General features: G+C 49.8%; 1 protein-coding gene across 3 annotated transcripts in view; it reads right to left on the bottom strand.

Moving 5' to 3' along the window:
• SIPA1L3 (signal induced proliferation associated 1 like 3) overlaps window positions 1-18,240 on the bottom strand; it is a 234,216-nt gene that overhangs the window by 215,310 nt on the left and 666 nt on the right. The window contains exon 1 of one of the 3 annotated variants that reach the window (XM_041742406.1): window positions 4,385-4,841. The exons of 1 other annotated variant lie outside the window; for it this stretch is intronic. The gene's annotated coding sequence lies outside the window, so the exon portion shown is untranslated. Of the gene's footprint in view, window positions 1-3,956; window positions 4,309-4,384; window positions 4,842-18,240 lie in introns of those variants that run through there. One more of the 3 variants, XM_041742395.1, reaches the window with a different exon arrangement.

An 18,240-nucleotide genomic window follows, 5' to 3' on the forward strand; every position in this document is an offset into this window, starting at 1 on the left:
ACAGATGGGGCCAATGAGGCAGGAAGCAGGAGTGGAGGGGATGAAGTAGTAGGTGGTTTCTGCTTCATGTTTTGTGCTGCTGTCACTTACGTATTCATTTCCACAAGAAATGTCTCCTGTAATAAACTCAAAAAGTATAGTGCCGTGGTTCATGGACTCCAGAGCCAGACCACCAGACGCACGTCGACAGCACTACTCCCTAAGAGCAGGAGGGAGGGAGGCCAGGAGAGTGGTAATGGTGCCTGCTTCAGGAGGCCATTGTGGAGATCCAGTGGGTTGGTTCATAGTCCTCTACACAAGGTAAGCCCTTATTACTATTATCATTTTAGTCTAACTTCAAACATCTACATGGGAAGTGTGAGCTGAGCAATGATCTAGTCAAGGTCTGTAAATGATCAGTTTTAACCCCCAGATGTGCTTCCTTCCCCAACACTTGAAGCCTCTGTAGGCGGCCAGGTCTGTTGCCTATCCCAAGTACTTACTAAGCAGATGGTAAATGAGTACAAACTGCCTCACTGCTTCTTAGGCTGGCTGAACAGACTGCATCTAGATGCCTACTTGCGTGTCCGTTCTCCCTTCTTCAGTACTGATCCTTCACTCAGGGTGGTGAGTGAAGCTCGGCTTTAAAAACTGTATTTCTGGGCACCTGGGTGGCTCACTGGTTCAGTGCCTGCCCTTGGTTCAGGTGGTGATCCTAGGGTCCTGGGATCGAGTCCTACATCAGGCTCCCTGTGGGGGAGCCTGCTTCTCCCTCTGCCTATGTCTCTGCCTCTCTCTGTGTGTCTCTCATGAATGAATAAATTCTTTAAATTTTTTTTTTAAGAATTAAAAAATAAAAACTGCATTTCCAAGACTTCCCTGGACAGGGGGTCAGACCATGGAGTTCTCTAGCCAAAGTACCACAAGTAGAAGTCAGCTAAAGGTATCAGGGAAGGTGGGATGCCTGGATGGCTTAACATTTGATCTTCTGCCTTTGGCTCAGGGAGTGATCCTGGAGTCCCAGGATCAAGTCCCACATTGGGCTCCCTGCAGAGAGCCTGCTTCTCCTTTTGCCTATGTCTCTGCCTCTCTCTCTCTCTCTCTGTTTCTCATAAATAAACAAAATCTTAAAAAAAAAAAAAAAAAAAGACTGGCAGGAGAGCCATTCACATGAACTTCAGTAAACTAGAGTTTGTCATTTTAAGGCATTATGTTTAGGGTGGCTTGTTATGTAGCAATAGAGAAGTAGAACCTCAATCTAGGTATACCACTGTAAGTTTCACGGAGCCAGATATATTCTGTAATTAAAGTACCACCTGAAAAAGAAACGGGCCAGTGGATCCAAGAGCCCCACATGCTGACAACAAAGATCCTTAAAATGAAAAAACATGAACCTTCCCTCTTATTTTGTAAAGGGTACTCACGAAGCACAACTGATCTATATTGAGGGTGATGAATCTATTAATCACTTTTATAATCAAAAGGCATTTAAGGTAGACAGTTCAACATTGTGCCAACCCAGTGAGAACCCTCAGAAAATGCATCTCCTATCTGGGCCAGAGGTGTCATTATGCTAATGCTACTTCATATTCATTCGCAAAGGCTTAGAGCTTAAGTTAACAAGGTAGTGAAGCAGGTTGGATACCTGCAATCTAATTAAAGAAGGCTATCAATAAAAATAGTAATTTTGGGGGGGGGAAAAAGCACAGAAACAAAGGGAATGCGCATCAGCAATGGCCTGGCCAAAATTATGGTACACCCACACCACTGTGTTTTACGCAGCTATTATAAAGAGCAAATGCAAGTGCTGCTTAAGAACTTGAAGCATTTCTACATGGTATTGCCATGTTAGAAATGTAAAATGCAGGAAGATGAGGGTAATATTGTCCCTTACAGTGTAACATTTCTCTCTACAGGATTACATAACCATGGGGGAAAGTATTTAGAAAGGTCTGTATAGTACTTGATTGTTACTATGAGTGAAGGATTGTGGGAGGATGGTGACATGGAGGTGGCACAGAGAGGAGTCCACAGTATAGGGACAGAAAAAAATTTAAAAGAGGCGTGGAATTAATTCATAAATGATCACCCCCATTTAGTGAGTGCTCTCTATGCATTAGGCACAGTGCTAACTGGGTCACCTGATCTCACTTCAACTTCTCATTTCAGGCAGGAACTGTTAATTATTCCCCTTTTCCAGATAAGGAAGCAGAGGCCCAGAGAAGGTACGCACTGTGCCCAGAGTGTGGGCAGCACTGGGACCTGAGCAATGGCCTCTCGGGAGGGGCCTCAACCCAACTCCAAAACCACCGTACTTGGAGCTTGAAGGGCAGAATTAAATGCTGTGGGAGCAGCTCCTCTGACACTTTGCACATTCTTAATATAGCGGCAGGCCCAGAGGTGTAATGATGTGTGATGCAGCAGGAAGTCCATCAGCACCTCAATCCCTCCGTGTTTCATGCTGTTGGGAGAAATCCGAGAGGGCTGCTGACCTGGCTCCACCGAGCTTGGGGAAGCCCTGCCCAGCATATTTTTACAGAACCAATTGCTGACACCAGGAGCCAGAGGACCGATGAAGAGGTGTCAGCTACCACAAAGACTCTTTGAGTTCACCGTTTAATTAAAATCTGTTCAGCCCCAGAACGAGAATTATTGCCCGTTAACGCAGGGAAGACCAATAAACTGTACCCGGCGGTTAATTCTTATTTCCAAGGCATTCCCTGACCTTACTGCAGGAACACAGAGCAGGACCTGGCGATAAACTGGGCTTTCCATATACATGGGGGTGTGTGTCTTCGATGAAGCCTGCCCCACCTGGATTAACACGCACACATCCTGCACACTCACCAAGGCCAAGGCCAAGGCCATCGGTTCCCTGCCACAAGAACCTAAGCTTCGGGGATGAGCCACTGGCAGGGCCAAGGCTGTACAGCCTGAAGGGGCTGAGGGACAGGAAGCTAGAGAGGGAGACCCAAGGAGGATGAAAGGGAAGGTGTGGGTATGCCACCTCCCCCACAGCTGCAGGGTTGGCGATGTTCTGACTCAAACCCCGAATGGGGACAGCTGTCCATCCTTGGACAATACTACTCCTGATATCATAAATTCAATCATAAAATAATTTATCCCACATCTACCCCATGCCAGGAACTGGCCTACAAGGATAGAGACAGAAGTCCCTGTGCTTTTATGGAGCTTACAGCTGGGGTGGGGGTGGGGATGGGGGTAGATAATCAACAGTATGTCAAGTGGAAGAAAAATTAAGCACAATAAAGGACTAAGAGTTGTGGAGAAGGTGCTATTTAGTAAGGACAGAGGCCCCGCCGAAAGGGGGACATCTGAGCAGAGACCCGAAGGGGGAGGGAGTTTTGGGGATACTGGGGGAAGTGTTCTGGACAGAGGGAACAGCCAGGGCAAAGGCCCTGAGGGAGGAACAGGAGGAGGAACAGGAGGAGGCCCGAGCTGCTGGAGTACAGCCAGCAGCAGTTGAGAAGTCAGAGGTAAGGCCAGGGAATTTGGGGGACTGCAGGTTGGGGTGGGGACCCAAGGACAGCTGACGCTCAACACCGCTACCGCTCGGGGCCCAGGCTGTGGGCACTTTATAAGATTCACTGGAAAGATGAGTGGGTACTGCTCTTATTTGCCGTTTCATCAGATGAGGACCCGGAGGCCCAGAGAGGAAAGGGAACCAGCCCGAGGTGGCACAGCTCCTGGGATGCCCGCCGGCGGGCGCAGAGGTCCGCACCCCGCACCCCAGCTCGGCAGGCCCCGCCGGACTCCTTGGGCTGGGGGGCGGTGGGGAGACCAACAGCCTCCACTTGCTTCTCACTCCCTCAACACTCCGCCCACCTTTCTTCACCGCGAGGAGCAGACAGGTAAACATTTCATGCGGGGGGCGGGGGGGGGGGGGGGAAGACACGGGGGACAGAAAACAAAAAAGCCACCAGTCGAATTCCCGAAACCAAGAAACACGTTATTACCTTTCTCTGCTCCACAAGTTACCGGCAAACTTAGCGAGCGTCACTCACCCGGGGCCGGCGGGAGGGAGCCCCGAGCTCAGGGCCGGCAGGTGCCGGGCAGGTGCCGGGGCAGGTGGCCGGGGCGCCGCGGGGCCGGCTCTCCTCCCGCAAGGGCAAGGCCACCTGCCCGAGCGCGGCGGGCGGCCGGGGGCGGGGGCGGGGCCTGCGGGCCGCTGCGGGCGTCCGGAATGCGGAAACGGGAACCGGCCGCGCCAGCTCCCACCCGCCGCTTCCTGCGCGGCCGCCGCCGCCGGGGGTCCCCGCGTTCCCCGCGCGGGGCCCGCTCCCGCCAGCAGGCGCGCTCCGCAGGGCGCCCGTCTCGCCCACAGTCCCGCGGCGGGGAGGCAGGAGAAGAAGGGAAAAAAAAGGGGGGGGGGCTCCTTACTCACCAGACACGTGGTCTGAGGAGCCTGAATGGGCTCGGGGAAAGCTCGAAGGTAACAAAGACGGCTCGCCCGTGCGCGCCGGCCGGGAGCGGCCACCTGTCCGCCGGCCGCGCGGGGCTGGACCCGAGGCGCCCGCAGGCTCCCGTCCGAGGTGGGCTCCCTCCCGGCCGGGCCCCGCCGCGCTCCCCCGCGGAGGCTGCGCAGCTTAATGATTAAGCACCGCGCGGGCCCCTCCGCCGGCCCTGGGAGCACAGCCCCGCGGCTCTGCCCGACGCAGCTGGAGCCGGAGCGCTGCCCCTGCACCCGGCGCCCCGCTAAGCCGCTCGCCGCAGTCCCCCCGCCGGCCCTCGCCGCCACCCTCCTGGCGTCCCCTATGATCATTCCTATTTCGCCGGTGAGAAAGTTCAGGAACAGAGCCGTCGCGGGCTGGAGGGCACACAGCCAGAAAGCGGTGGGGTGGCGGGGTAACCCCAGGAGAGCGGTTCTGGGTTTCCAGTTCTAACCGCTGCTGCACCAGGTCTAGTTTCAAGAAGAGAGACGCCCCCCCACGCACACACATATACACACACTGGGCCCTAGTTGCCGCATCTGTAAAATGGGGTGAGTGTGAGAGTTGGGGAGTCTGTAGGGTGAGGGCTTAGCCTAACTCACAAAAAAAATGCTCAACAACTATCAGCTTAGAGTTCGGACATGCTGCCCTCAGATTCAATCAGATTCAGCCTCTACCTTGAAAATAAGGGTTAATTGTGGTCATGGTGTTTAAATCATGGGCAGCTAAACTAAAGGGGGAAAAAATTAAGATCCTTACTGCCCTTCTTTTCCGTAAAAAAAAAAAAAAAAAAAAAATACCGTTGGTCCTTGAACATGGGCTTGAACTGCACAGGACCACTCATATAGTTCTTGTGTACAGTACAGTAAATGTATTTTATGATTTTCTCAATAACATTTTCTCCAGCTTACCTTATTCTAAAAATACAGTATACAATACATATACAAAATGTGAATACGTGATCCATAAGGCTTCGGGTCAACAGTAGGCTATTAGTAGTCAAGTTTGCGGGGGGGGGGGGGGGGGGGGGGGGGAGTCAAAAGTTACATACAGATTTTACTGCACGGGGGTCGGTGCCCCTGGCCCCCAAGTTGTTCAAGGGTCAACTGTACAGTGTGTCTTAGGTGCTCACTGTAGGCCAGACACTGCAGTGTTCTCAGTGCTTTGCATACTTGAGTGCGCTCAATCCACTCAACAAACCTAGAAGCTAGGATCACTACTAGCCCCACTTGAGCTCCAGAGCCCACACTTATTCCTAGTCCCTCTGTAGTCTTGCAGGGCAGTAACTTTACACTGTGTCCATAAGCAGGAGCAACAGGCATCCACAGGAAACTTCAGTCTACAAAATGAATGGTCACTTTCAAAGACTGTTGGAAGGGGAGGGCAGGCTTATTAAATGGTAACTTACTTAAGTCCCATTTGTTGGGGCACCCGGGAGGCTCAGTTAAGCATCTGCCTTTGGCTCAGGTGGGGATCTCGGGGTCCTGGGATAGAACCCTGTGTTATTGTCAGGCTCTCTACTCAGTGGGGTGTCTGCCTCTCCTCCCCATGCTCCCCACCCCTGCAACTCATGCATATTCTCTCTCTCTCCCTCCTCAGATAAATAAAATCTTTAAAGAAATAAAGTCCTATTTGTTAATAGCAGAGGTCATACTTGTGAGCACTTACCACGTACCAGCAACTACAGGTAAAGACTTGACCTGTATCCTCTCCTTTCATTCACCCAACCACCTAAGAACCAGTCCTCAGAGGGGAAACTGAGCCTCTGCAAGGACCACCTTGAACAATTGGTCAAGAGCAGAGAGAGAAGGGAGAGCCAAGTGCTTCTGGGCAAAGCAAATGCTCTCAAACCTGCACAGTGCCCCTGAGGCTGCTGCCTCATCACTTAGTTTGGATTTGCCTGGATCCTCAGACAAAATATTGGATTTCTCAACAAGACCAACATCTCCTATGGTACAGGGACTGAGTATACCTTCTCGAAGGTGGACATGAGTAGAGAACAAAAGCAATGTCCTGAGTCAGGTAATTATAAAACAAAGTAAATACAATGACACGAAAATGTATGGAATGGGTATCAGGCTTCCACTTTGTTTTACTGACTTCTGCAGCAGATCCACTCATTTGCCTACCAATTCCAAGCCCCTCTCCAAGTCCTTTCCTAAATAGGACTCCAGTGTTATTCCTCTAGCCACTCTCCTCCCACCAGTCATGTGCTTCAGGTAAGGATGGTTCCAGCCTCTGCCCTGAGAGTAAATCCTAATCAGCTCTTACCTATGATTTACCTAGACATGGTCACATGCCACAACGCTGGCCAATGAAATCTGAGGGAAATGTGAGAGGCGGGGTGTCTAGGCGAGGTTTCCTCACTTGTTAGAGATAAATGATGAGTAATAGATAGATGCTGTCTTTCTGCTGCAAGATGCTGTCTTTCTGCTGCAAGATATAACCTTATCAGGGTGTGACCACTGGAGTTGTGGCAATCGTCTTGTGGCCATGAGGAGAGTCCGAGGACACAGGAGACAAACCAAGGATGGCGGAGTGGCACAACACCAAGGGCTTGCTTACAGGCATTGCGGAAGTGCTTAATCAGTCAGTCCTGGTACTGCCAATCTATGGGCTTCTTTGTCATGTGAGATCATAAATCTGACTTCAGGCCAATATTATCTGGGTTTCCTATTCCAGTAGATCAGTAATTCTCAAAATGTGCTCTCGGGTCCAGGAGCACTAGTAGCACCTGGGTAACTTGTTAAAAATGAAGATTCTCAAGCCAGACCTACTGAATTAGAAACTCGGGGTGGGGTCTGGCAATCTGTGTTTTAACAAGTATTCAGGGGATTCTGAGGTCTGCTCAGGTTTGAGAACCACTGCAGAAACACACAGTGATTAAGAGCTTGAGAGAGGGTGTCTGGGTGGCTCAGTTGGTTAAGCAGCTGCCTTCGGCTCAGGTCAATCCCGGGGGGTCCTGGGATCGAGTCCCACATCGGGCTCCCCGCTCAGAAGGACTCTGCTTCTCCCTCTGCCCTTCCCCTCTGTTTGTGATCTCTCTCTCTCTCTCAAGTAAATAAAATCTTTAAAAAAAAAAGTTCGGAGTGAGGCCTCTGGAGTCATACTCCCTGAGTCCAAATCTGGCCACTACATTTGCCAGCTTGTGTGACTTTGGGCAAGTCATTTAATTGCCTCACCTGCAAAAAGGGAAATAATAAGAGTACTTACCTTACAGGGTTGTTGGGAGGCTTGGATGAGTCACTTCGTGGGAAGCGCCTAGCACAGTGCCTAGCATAGGGTAGATGTTATATAAATGATCTATTTGCTGCTGTTGCTACTACTATTGTTTGCAACCAAAGACATACAACTGACAAAACTTCCTGACCAAGCTCCTCCAAAACTGGATCCAGAACTCCTTTACCTCTATTTTACACCCAGAATCCAGCCTAGTGCCTTGGGCTTCTAGAGACATGAGACTGTCTGGTCAGTGCAGGGGTGTGACACACACAAGGGGTTGATGGCCTTTGTCCGTCTCTCCTCGGACCTCCTCCCATAGCCTGAGCCTCTGGGATCCCAGGAGATACCCCGCGGACACTCCACGCTGGGCACCCTGCCAGCTCCTCTGCCCAGTTACTGATCCAGAAGGCCCAGAAGTTCTGCTGGGCCCCAGAGAGCACCCCCACCATGTGAGTCATGACAAGCCTCCGGCAAGAGTCCAGGAGTGCCCTTCCCTCTGGGAGCTAGCTGTGATTTCAAAACTAGTAGCACCAAGATGCAGAAAGCCGAAGAATGACTAACGCCACCCCCAGGTAAGGTCCCTGCAGGAAGAGGCTGCCTCTTGCTGGGCTTACCAGCAAGACTGGGTATGGGGCTATGGGTGGGGCAGGGGTTCTGTACTCAACTGCAGTCACTGAAAGAGCAATGTGGGATGCAGAAAGGGCGAGGAGGTCCTAACCTCTGACCCCTTAACCCCCGCAGCAAGAAAGCATTGGTCTGGTCTGTTGGGCTCTGCGGAGGAAGCTATTGGCTGAACCTCAGAAAACTGCTAATATTCAAAAACTGTTGACCTGCAAAAAGGTAATTTCATATGGCTCAGCTTAATACAAGCCAGGAAATTCACTCAGTGCAGCATCAAGAAGTTGCTCGCCAGCAAGCTGGAATGGTGGTGGCCTCTGCGCAAGGGAGGTGAGTGCCTTATTTTTGGTCCTTTGGTTCCATGCATGTTTTCACAATTTAATGAAACTTAATAAACCAATCAACTCTGCAAAACTTCCCATCTCAAAGAAAAGTTTGATCCTAAGAGGTCAGTAGGGCTGTCACTTCTGTGCCCTCATCCCCTGCTCCAGCCACAAGGGCCTCCTTGTGAGGTCCTCAATCCTCACAAGGCCCCTGTCCCCCAGGCCTTTGCACTGGCTGCTGCCTCTGCCTAGACACCCTCACTGCTCACACTGCCGCCCCTTCTTCAGACCACCCTGTCTGAAACTTCAGCCCCCTCTTCCCCCCAATACTTCAGATCCCCTTTCCCTGTTTGGTTTCCTCGGCTTAGTGCTTTTTACCATGTGACACAGCACACATCTTCCTTACTTGTTTACTGTCTGGATCCCTGCCCAAAAGAGAGCCCCAGGAGGGGAGAAGCTTCTCTGTCTTGTTCCCTGCTGTCTCTCTGGTGCCTGGAAGAGTGCTCGGCTCTGTGAATACCCAATGAATGCCTAAGCTGAGTAAAGCAGATGCAGAGCCACTATTTAGGGTGCGCTACCCTCAGACCCCACAGTGCAGGTGTATGCCAGAAACATGGGGGAATCAAGCTAAGCTCGGGACAGTGTTCCTAACATTTTCTCCACCCTGGACTCACCTCAGGGCCTCTGAAAAAAGAAGGACAGAACTGAAGAGGGTGAGGGGGGCTGAAGTCTGAGGAAGCCAGGGGGGCTGAGGGAGTTCTGCGTTCCTGCCCACAAACGGAGAGTGTGGTGTAGACACAGGGCATTGGAAAGAGGAACTTATCATGACAGGGAAAAAACACTGGCCTCTATCTAGCAGGATCAGACCAGAGCTCCTGCTCCTGCCAGCCACCTCTACCTCCCTGGCTGGCAGACGATAAGCAGAGACCCCAAATGAGGGGGGATCCTCTTTTCCTGCCGTTTCCACACAGGGATTTCTGTCCCCCATTCACTGTTGACAGATAGTTCCCAAAAGAACAAATGCAATGGGAGCCTCCACACGTGTGTAGGGGTGCATATATGTGGTAAAGGAGTTTTAACTGCTGGCTTGACCAGGAACAGCATCAGGTCCGAGGCACCACCCCTCTGTCTGTCTGTCACAGGCTGCATCTTGCCCCTCCTGTTGTCAAAAGTCAGAACTGAGGGACACATGGATGGCTTGGTGGTTGAGCATTTGCCTTTGGCTCAGGGCATGATCCCAGGGTCCTGGGATCGAGTCCTGCATTGGGCTCCCCACAGGGAGCCTGCTTCTTTCTCTGCCTCTCTCTCTCTCTCTCTCTCTCTCTCTCTCTCTCTTCCTGGGTCTCTCACGAATAAATAAATAAAATCTTAAAAAAAAAGATTTTATTTATTTATTCGTGAGACACACACACACACACACACACACACAGAGAGAGAGAGAGAGAGAGAGAGAGGCAGAGACACAGGCAGAGGGAGAAGCAGGCTCCATGCAGAGAGCCCAATGTGGGACTCGATCCAGGGTCTCCAGGATCACGACCTGGGCTGAAGGCGGCACTAAAACGCTGAGCCACTGGGGTTGCCCCAATAAATAAAATCTTAAAAAAAAAAAAAAAAAAAAAGGCAGACCTGAAAGGGGGCACCTTCCCTGCCTCCTGCTGCAGTGCTAGAGGCAAACCAAATGCTGGCTTCTGGTTCTGTGTGGGGCCTTAGCAGACCCATCAAAGGAAGGATCTGTGCTCTGCTGTCCTGAGGGGAGGCCGGGGGAGGAGCGGAGGCCTCCTGTTGAAACCCGTCCTCCGTCTTTGGAAAAAATGTGGGCGGCGCCCTGCAGTCAGGTGCCCAAGGGAAGCGGATCTCGGGAAGTGGGACCTCTGAGAGCGGCTCCGAGGGCCAGTGACACCACCACCAGTGCCCGGAGCAGGGGGGAGCATGGGGCTGCTGGAACCTTTCCCAATATCCTCACTGCTCCCGGGCACTGCTTTTCCAAAGGGGTTTCCAAGGCCCCCAGCCAAGTACTGACTCCCAGAACGTAAATGACAACAAGAAAACAAAACAAAACAAAAACCCTGTTTTTGTTACACAAGTAAACTGGGCAGAACCAGGAAGCTCCCCCATACCTACACTTGAGCTCAAAATACACAAATTCCGAGGGAAATTTGTTGTGCTTGTTTCTAACTTTTCATGGTGAGACATTTCAAACTCAGAAAGGTTAAAAAAAAAAAAAAAAAGACTATAATAATCCCCCATCCGCCAGCTTCAACAGTTGCCAGCTCAGGGCCAATCTTACCTCATCTTTATTCACCCATACACACTGTCCCTTCACTCCCAGCCCGTCCATATTATTTTGAAGCAAATCCTGGACACCTTTACAGTTCACAAGTATTTCAGAACATAGGTCTCAAAGATAAGGACTTTTGTCTTAAGCAGAACCACAGTATTGTTATGGCACCTAAAAAATAAGAACTCTTTAATAATATCAAATAACCAGTTAGTTTTTGTTAAAGAAAGGGGGAGTGCACGCTCCAGAATCCTAGAAAAATTTCATGCCCAGAGTGGTGATCAAGCCTCCAGTACCATAGGAGCCTGAGACCTGACACAGGGCTATCCCAGAACAGGAAGACAGAGTCCGCACGTGGAACACAGAGGCTGGAACTGGTCAGTCTGGTCCTGCCTACCCACCCCATTCGTCCATCTGTCCTTCCACAAGGGACTGCAGAGTGAGTGTTAAGAGCCTGGACTCTGGAGCCAGTGGTTTGGGTTTGAATCTTGGCTTGGACTCTAGGCAGCTTTAAGACCTGCACCTCTCAGGACCTGTTTCCTTACATGGGAAAGGGGAAGAATAATAGTACCCACCCCATGGAGTCATGATGAGGATTAAATGAGAAATTACATAAAATTACATGAAAAGCAGCATGTTTATACGCAGTAAAAGCTCGGTGAAGGCTGGCTAGTTGTCATTAGGTCAGCCAACAGACACTTTATTGAGCATCTTTTACAAACCAGGCACTGTCAAGCAGCAGGAGAAGACAGTGGTGAAGAGGTTAAAACCCTCCTGAGTCACCACCTGGGGACAGGGACTGGCACCAGGCCACTACCTGGGGACATGAGCAAACTGAGAAGCTCCAGTACCTGCCTTGTTTGGGTAGGAGGCCCAGATTAATCCTGCCCCTGAATCCTGAATCCCTGAATCCTGGGGACAGTAATTAGAAGTCTAGAACAATGATTCTCACAGATGAAAGAGGAAAGCACTGTGGCATCCCTCCCTCCCTTCTCCCCCATCCAGCAATACCTCTTTGGATCAGGGCAAAGGCCAGGGTAAGTCCCCCTGTGGCTTGGCTCCCTGGGATATGCCACCAGGCTCCCACAGAGGGCCACAGCCTCGAGGGACAAGAGTCAGTGGCAGAAAGAGAAAAGAGGCTTCATTCCCAAAGAGTAGTTTATTTTATTTAAGATGTTATTTATTTAAGAGAGAGAGGAGAGAGAGAACATGGGTGGGATGGGGGGAGAGAGAAGCAAGCTCTCTCCAAGAGAAAGCCAAGAGCCCAATATGGGGCTTAACCCCACGACCCCAAGATCATGCTCTGAGTCAAAGGCGGACGCTTAACCACTGAACACCCCCGTAGGCACCCCCAAAGAAGCAGTGCATTAGAATGGGCTTTCAATAGACTGGGGTCCTTTTCTTGCCTCCCTCACTGTCCCAGGCCACACTCCTCCTCAGGCCCCAAAGTCCCCTCTTTCCTGTTTCCACCAAACCTAGAGCTTAAAGTGAAGAGAGACAGTCACTCAGGTCTACCCCAGCAACAACAAAGACTTGAGGATCGATGCTGACAAACTCTGTGAATCCATTTTATAGGATGAATCCTTCCTGTAGTTTTTACTGCCCCAAACTCAGAGCCCATTCCCCTCAAACACTAATATAGCAGATACGACACAGATTTAAGAGTCTGGTCTCCAGACCGGAGTTCAAATTCTGCCTCCGTCACTTCCTAACCTCGAGCGAGGGGCCTCACGTTGCCAGACCTCAGCTTCCTCATGCATACAACAGGGAGAGGCACGGTCCCTGCCACCTCAGAATGTGTGTCACACCTGTCAAGCACTAAGCACAGTGCCAGGCCCAGAAGGCACCTATGATGGAGGACAGCTGTGAGGTTAGCTATACCCACCTCTGGTTAAATATGCTTTTCATCCAGCACCAACCTTTATTCACCAAGATAAAACGCATCTTCGGTCTAGCACCGTGAACTACCACCCTTGATTTACAGGTGAGTCTTGTGCCCTCTGTTCACACTGTCCAAGATGTGCAGCTACGAGCATGTGAAACATGCCTGGCGCAAACAGAGATGTGCTGAAGGCGTAAGACATGCATTGCATTTTGAAGACTTAACATGAAAAAACTAAAACATATCAATAATTTGTCCACTGATGAACATGTGAAATGATAATGTTTTAGACCACATGAAATACATTATTAAAACTTATTTCTTCCACTTCGTGTTCTTCTTTTAAATGTTGCCGTTACAAAATTTCAAGTTCTGTGTATGGTCCATCCACATCAGTGGCTCATGTTATACTTCTAATGGACAATACTACTGCAAACCCTTGAAAGCCAGTGTCTTCTCATCCGACTTCATACTGTCAGCGTCTGGCATAGTGCCTGGCATGCAGGCTAGGTAGACAAAAATGGTTTCCTAGATGGCTGGATAAAAGAGGCTCTCCACACTTCTCCTGGTCTGAAAAGGGCCCGCTACTGTCTTCACACCTTGCCAGGCCTGCCCTTCATTCATGCAACCCATAAGGCCCAGGCTTTAGCAAATCGAAGTGGACAGAGTCACGGTGGCAAGAGCAGGGTACTGGGGCCCCTGCAGGACCAAGTAGCTCTGCAGTTGCTAGACAGTATTTTGATACACTGACAGTCAAAAATGTAGGCCTGGTGCTTGGAAACACTCTCTCCCCTGCCAGCCCAAGTCCTCCTTTTCGGAGCTCACCCAGATGGGACACTCACCTTATCCACTCTCCATGCCTCAGGCGGGAAACCTTGTTTTTTTGAGGACAGGCTCTGCTAAAAGGCCTTCAATTCTGAAACCAACCCCACACCCCACCAGAAACTGACCCCTGTGAATCCATCAGTGGAGACGATGCCACAACATCCCCAGACCACTCGTGCTGCTACATGGAGGTACTAAACACAGCCTGCAGCGCTCTGTATGGCAGGCAACTGGGCAGGAAATGCTGCATCCACTCCGTAAACTCGCCTGGGCCTCGTGAGGACGGCCAAGGACGAGGGGCACTTTGGTGTGTGGGCAGAGTCTGAGGTCTGGGATCGGCTCCTCGTTTGTCAACTGAGTCCCATACACTTATCTGCTTCATGGGAGTCTTGTGAGGAACTCACTGGGGAAAAGTATGGAATGCTTAGGAAGGCGACTAGTAAAGAGTAAGCACTGAGAAATGTTAGATGCTATTATCATTATCGTTACTTCACAGAAATTAAAGCAGTGTGAACTCGAAAAATGGGATTTCGCCTTTCTCCAGCCACAATGATCCTGTTTTGTAGCCAACTCACTCCCACCGCCAGGCCTTTGTATTGGCTGTTCCTGCTGCCTGGAATGTTCTTCCCCCAGCTCTTGGCACAGCTGGTACCTCTTGCTCATGCAGGTTGTACCAGCCAGGTTACAGTAACCAGCCCTTCCCCGCCCACCAGCCTGCCCCATCAGCCACTCCAAACCCCTCACCCTGTTATTTCCTCTATGATACTTAAACCATCTAAAATTACCTTGTCTATCACGGGTCTCCCCAACTAGAATGTGAACCCTAGGACAGTGAGGATCTTTCTGTCTTGTTCACTGTCCAAGCTCCTTTAGCCTCTAATGCTCTACTGCCTACGTACTAGATTGCTTACTGGATGTGTCTTTGCAAAGCTAAAAGAAATCCCAGAAACAACCTAAATGTCCAGCGACAGCGGAAAGGTGCACTAAAACATGGTCTCTTCATACTGAAGAATGTGGGTCTAGCTGTTAAGGAGAATGAGTCAGGGGCACCCAGCTGGCTCCATTGGTAGAGTGTATGACTGTTGATCTCGGGCTTGTAAATTCGAGCCCCATGATAGGCACAGAGATGACTTAAAAATAAAATATATATTTTTTAAAGATGTATTTATTTATTTATTTATGATAGACACAGGGAGAGCGAGCGAGCGAGCGAGAGAGAGAGAGGCAGAGACACAGGAGGAGGGAGAAGCAGGCGCCACGCCGGGAGCCCAATATGGGACTCGATCCTGGGACTCCAGGATCGCGCCCTGGGCCAAAGGCAGGCGCTTAACCGCTGAGCCACCCAGGGATCCCCTAAAAATAAAATCTTTAGAAAAAAGTGAGTCAGATCTGTATGCAATGACTTGAAGGAATATGCCCCCTTATTAATTGAAAAAATCAAGTCACAAATATGTGTGTCTTGATTCCCTTTTGCGGGAGTGGTGAGGCAGAAAGAAGAAAACAATCAATAGATGCACACACATCCTTACAAGCACAGAAAAAGGCAAGGGAGAGCGCATCTACCAAACTTGCCAAGGGCAGAAAGCATATACGTTGTGTTCACTGCTGTATCTCCAATCCTGACAGCAGATACTTAAGAAATACTCCCTGCCTGAGTAAATGATTACCTTCCGGGGAGGGGATTTTATTTTATCTTATTTTTTTAAGATTGTATTTATTTATTCATGAGAGACATAGAGAAAGAGAGAGAGGCAGAGAGAGAAGCAGGCTCCATGCAGGAAGCCCAATGTGGAACTCGATCCTGGGACCCCAGGATCACGCCCTGGGCCAAAGGCAGGCACCAAACCGCTGAGCCACGCAGGGATCCCTGGGGAGGGGATTTTAGAGTGGAGGGCGGTACCTACTACTTTCCTTACTTCTCTGTGTTGTTTGAAATGTTACAACAAGCGTGCATAACCTTTTTAAAGCCAAATCCAACCCATTCTCACACACACAAATCAAGTCCATGACCAGAGCCCTCCTGAGCAACGGGAGCAGTAACAGTCTTAAAGAAAGCACAGATGCATGAATTGGGCCAGTAGCCTCTCATTCTAAAAGCTAGAAACAGACGCTTTGAAGGAGATGATGGCTTAATTCTCTTATTAAAACATAAATACATTTAATTTAGATTTTGCGAGTTAAACCCATAACAAGGTTAAGCTATTACCATAACTGGCATCATTTTTTTAAATCTAAATTTGAAATCTATCAGCTAAATAGGTTTTACAGGGAGGAAAAAAGGCGCCAATTACTGCACATTCTAAATTCCATTTTTGATTTACCACCTGACAACTGCAATGTCTGAAAAACAGGCTCACATTTAACTCTTAGACCATTCCACACAGACTGCTAAAAAGCCATGTGCTGTTGTCACTAACAACGAAGACCAAGATTTCTTTAAAAGTCACTGCTTTATCTCCTCGGATTAAAAAAAAAAAAAAGGTAAATTTGGTGGCCATCACAAATGTTACTCAGATCACGGGTTCCCATCATCAAATGAAATCACAATGACAGGTTTCTGCCAACAGACTTAAACCTCCACAGGGATATAATAAATTCCCTTCCCAGCCTCTTCAACGGCATGTGCGCTGCCTCCCCAAATGCCCAGGATGGCTGCCTTCCCATACAGAATATTCTAACTCACTGACAGAGTATAACTTTTGAGAAAGAAATTAATGACTCGCCTAAAACGTGGTGGGGGAGAGGAGGGATGGGCTCCCTGGAAATCAAATCTTTATGCCACAGCTGGGGCCACCATAATCAGGCCAAGTCCACATTGTCTTCTCCGCCCCTTACTAATGTTTTACATGCATTAATCCTTGATCTAAAAGAAACAACTCAACCTCATCGGGAAAGACCATCTCCAGTCCCCAAAATGGACTTTGGGTGCCCACAAGATGGGAGACCATGATGGGCCAATGAATATGGCGTTTCTATGAAATGGCAGCGCCATCCTTCTTGCCAACCAGCTAGACCTGGGAAGGCTGGGGGAGAAGAGTGACTCCCAAGTTTCTGGCTTGGGCAACTAGGTCACTGTTGGCCCATTTGTGGAGATGGTTGTGACTACTGGGTCTGAGAAGAGAAGTTTCGGTTGAACATGCTGAGTTCATGGCGCCCAAGGGACAGTCATCAGGGGACATCAAGGAAGCAGAGGCTCCGCATCTAGAGCTGGAACTCAGGGGGCTAATATAGCCTTGAGACAGAGTCACATACTTGCAGCCCTGGGGTGATACATAAAGAACTGGGTGAACGTGCTGGCTTGGGGGGAGGAGTGTAGGAGAGGTGAGCAGAGGGCTGCTGACAACAGGCCAGTGCCATCTCTCCTCTGGCTCTTATAGTATGAATGTTCCACAATTCAATCTTTGGTGAATAAAAATTAGGGGGGAGGGCACTAATCTCATTCCTGCTCTGCTCTGTAAATAAACAAAAGCAGCCAAGACCTATTAAGAGAAACAAGATATGTTTATTAAGTGCTTATTATGCACCCTGCCCTGTGCTAAACGCTGAACATGAATTATCTCCTGGAATCATCAAAACAACCCTGGCACAAAATCCTGTGACTACCATTTCACAGATGGGACACTGAGGCTGGGAGTGAACGTGTGGGGGAGCTCAGGGCTGTCATGTCACAGCCCACAGTGAGACAGTCTCTAGGCCAGATGGAGAACACTGAAGAACAATTATAATACATGAGAGCTGCTACTTAGTAAGAGATGGCTCTGGACTAGGAATACAATCTCAGCAAATGCTTACAACCCTATGAGGCTGATGCTGTCATCCCATTTTACAAATGAGGAACCTGAGGCTGCAGGAGAGGAAATCAACTAGATGGGAGGTCTCCCCAGGAGGCCTGACGGAGACTACAGTCAGAGCCCCACCCTCAGAGGGTCTCTGGGACGCAGGGAAAATGCTGAATAAATGATAACATTTATTGAATGCCGACTATGCGCCAACTGCTGTTCTAAGCACTTTACACACAATGTTCTCACCGCATCCTCAAAACAACTCCATGAGGTGGCTGCTATCAAAACCCCCATTTTACAGATAGGGAAACCGAGCCACGGAGAGGTGAAGTCAGCTGCCCAAGGTCACAAGGCTGATAAATGGCAGAGCCTAAATTTGAATTTGGGTCTCTTCCTTCCAAACCAAAGCTCACAAAATAATTTCAGTTAACAGCAGCCATCCTGCACTGAGTGCTAAGTATGGACTTGGCCCCTTACACGCACACCCTCAACTAATCTTATGCTACAGATAATACCTTCACCCTATTTCTTGGGAGCCAACAATAGCGCAAACATGTAGTAAATGCCTTCCATGTGCCAAATGCTTTATTCGCCATATCTCAACATCTCAATAGAATGCCCAGCAAAAGGCACTCTTCCTTCCGTTTTATCTAAGGGAAAACTGAGGTTCGGTGCGGTTTCCCTAGATGGCAGCTCCCGAGTGGCAGAGGCAGGACGCGAACCCACCGCTACCCGACTCCCACTCCATGCTCCACCATACAGTGCCGGGTAGCATGTCCCGAAAGTTGAGCCATGCGAGCACAGGTCCGGCCAGGTCCGGAGGGCGTGAGTCCCGGCGCCGCCGCCCCCAACAACCGGTGCCCACACCCGGCCGTCCGCC

The sequence above is a fragment of the Vulpes lagopus genome, chromosome 2, assembly GCF_018345385.1.
Source record: "Vulpes lagopus strain Blue_001 chromosome 2, ASM1834538v1, whole genome shotgun sequence".
NCBI lineage: Eukaryota > Metazoa > Chordata > Mammalia > Carnivora > Canidae > Vulpes > Vulpes lagopus.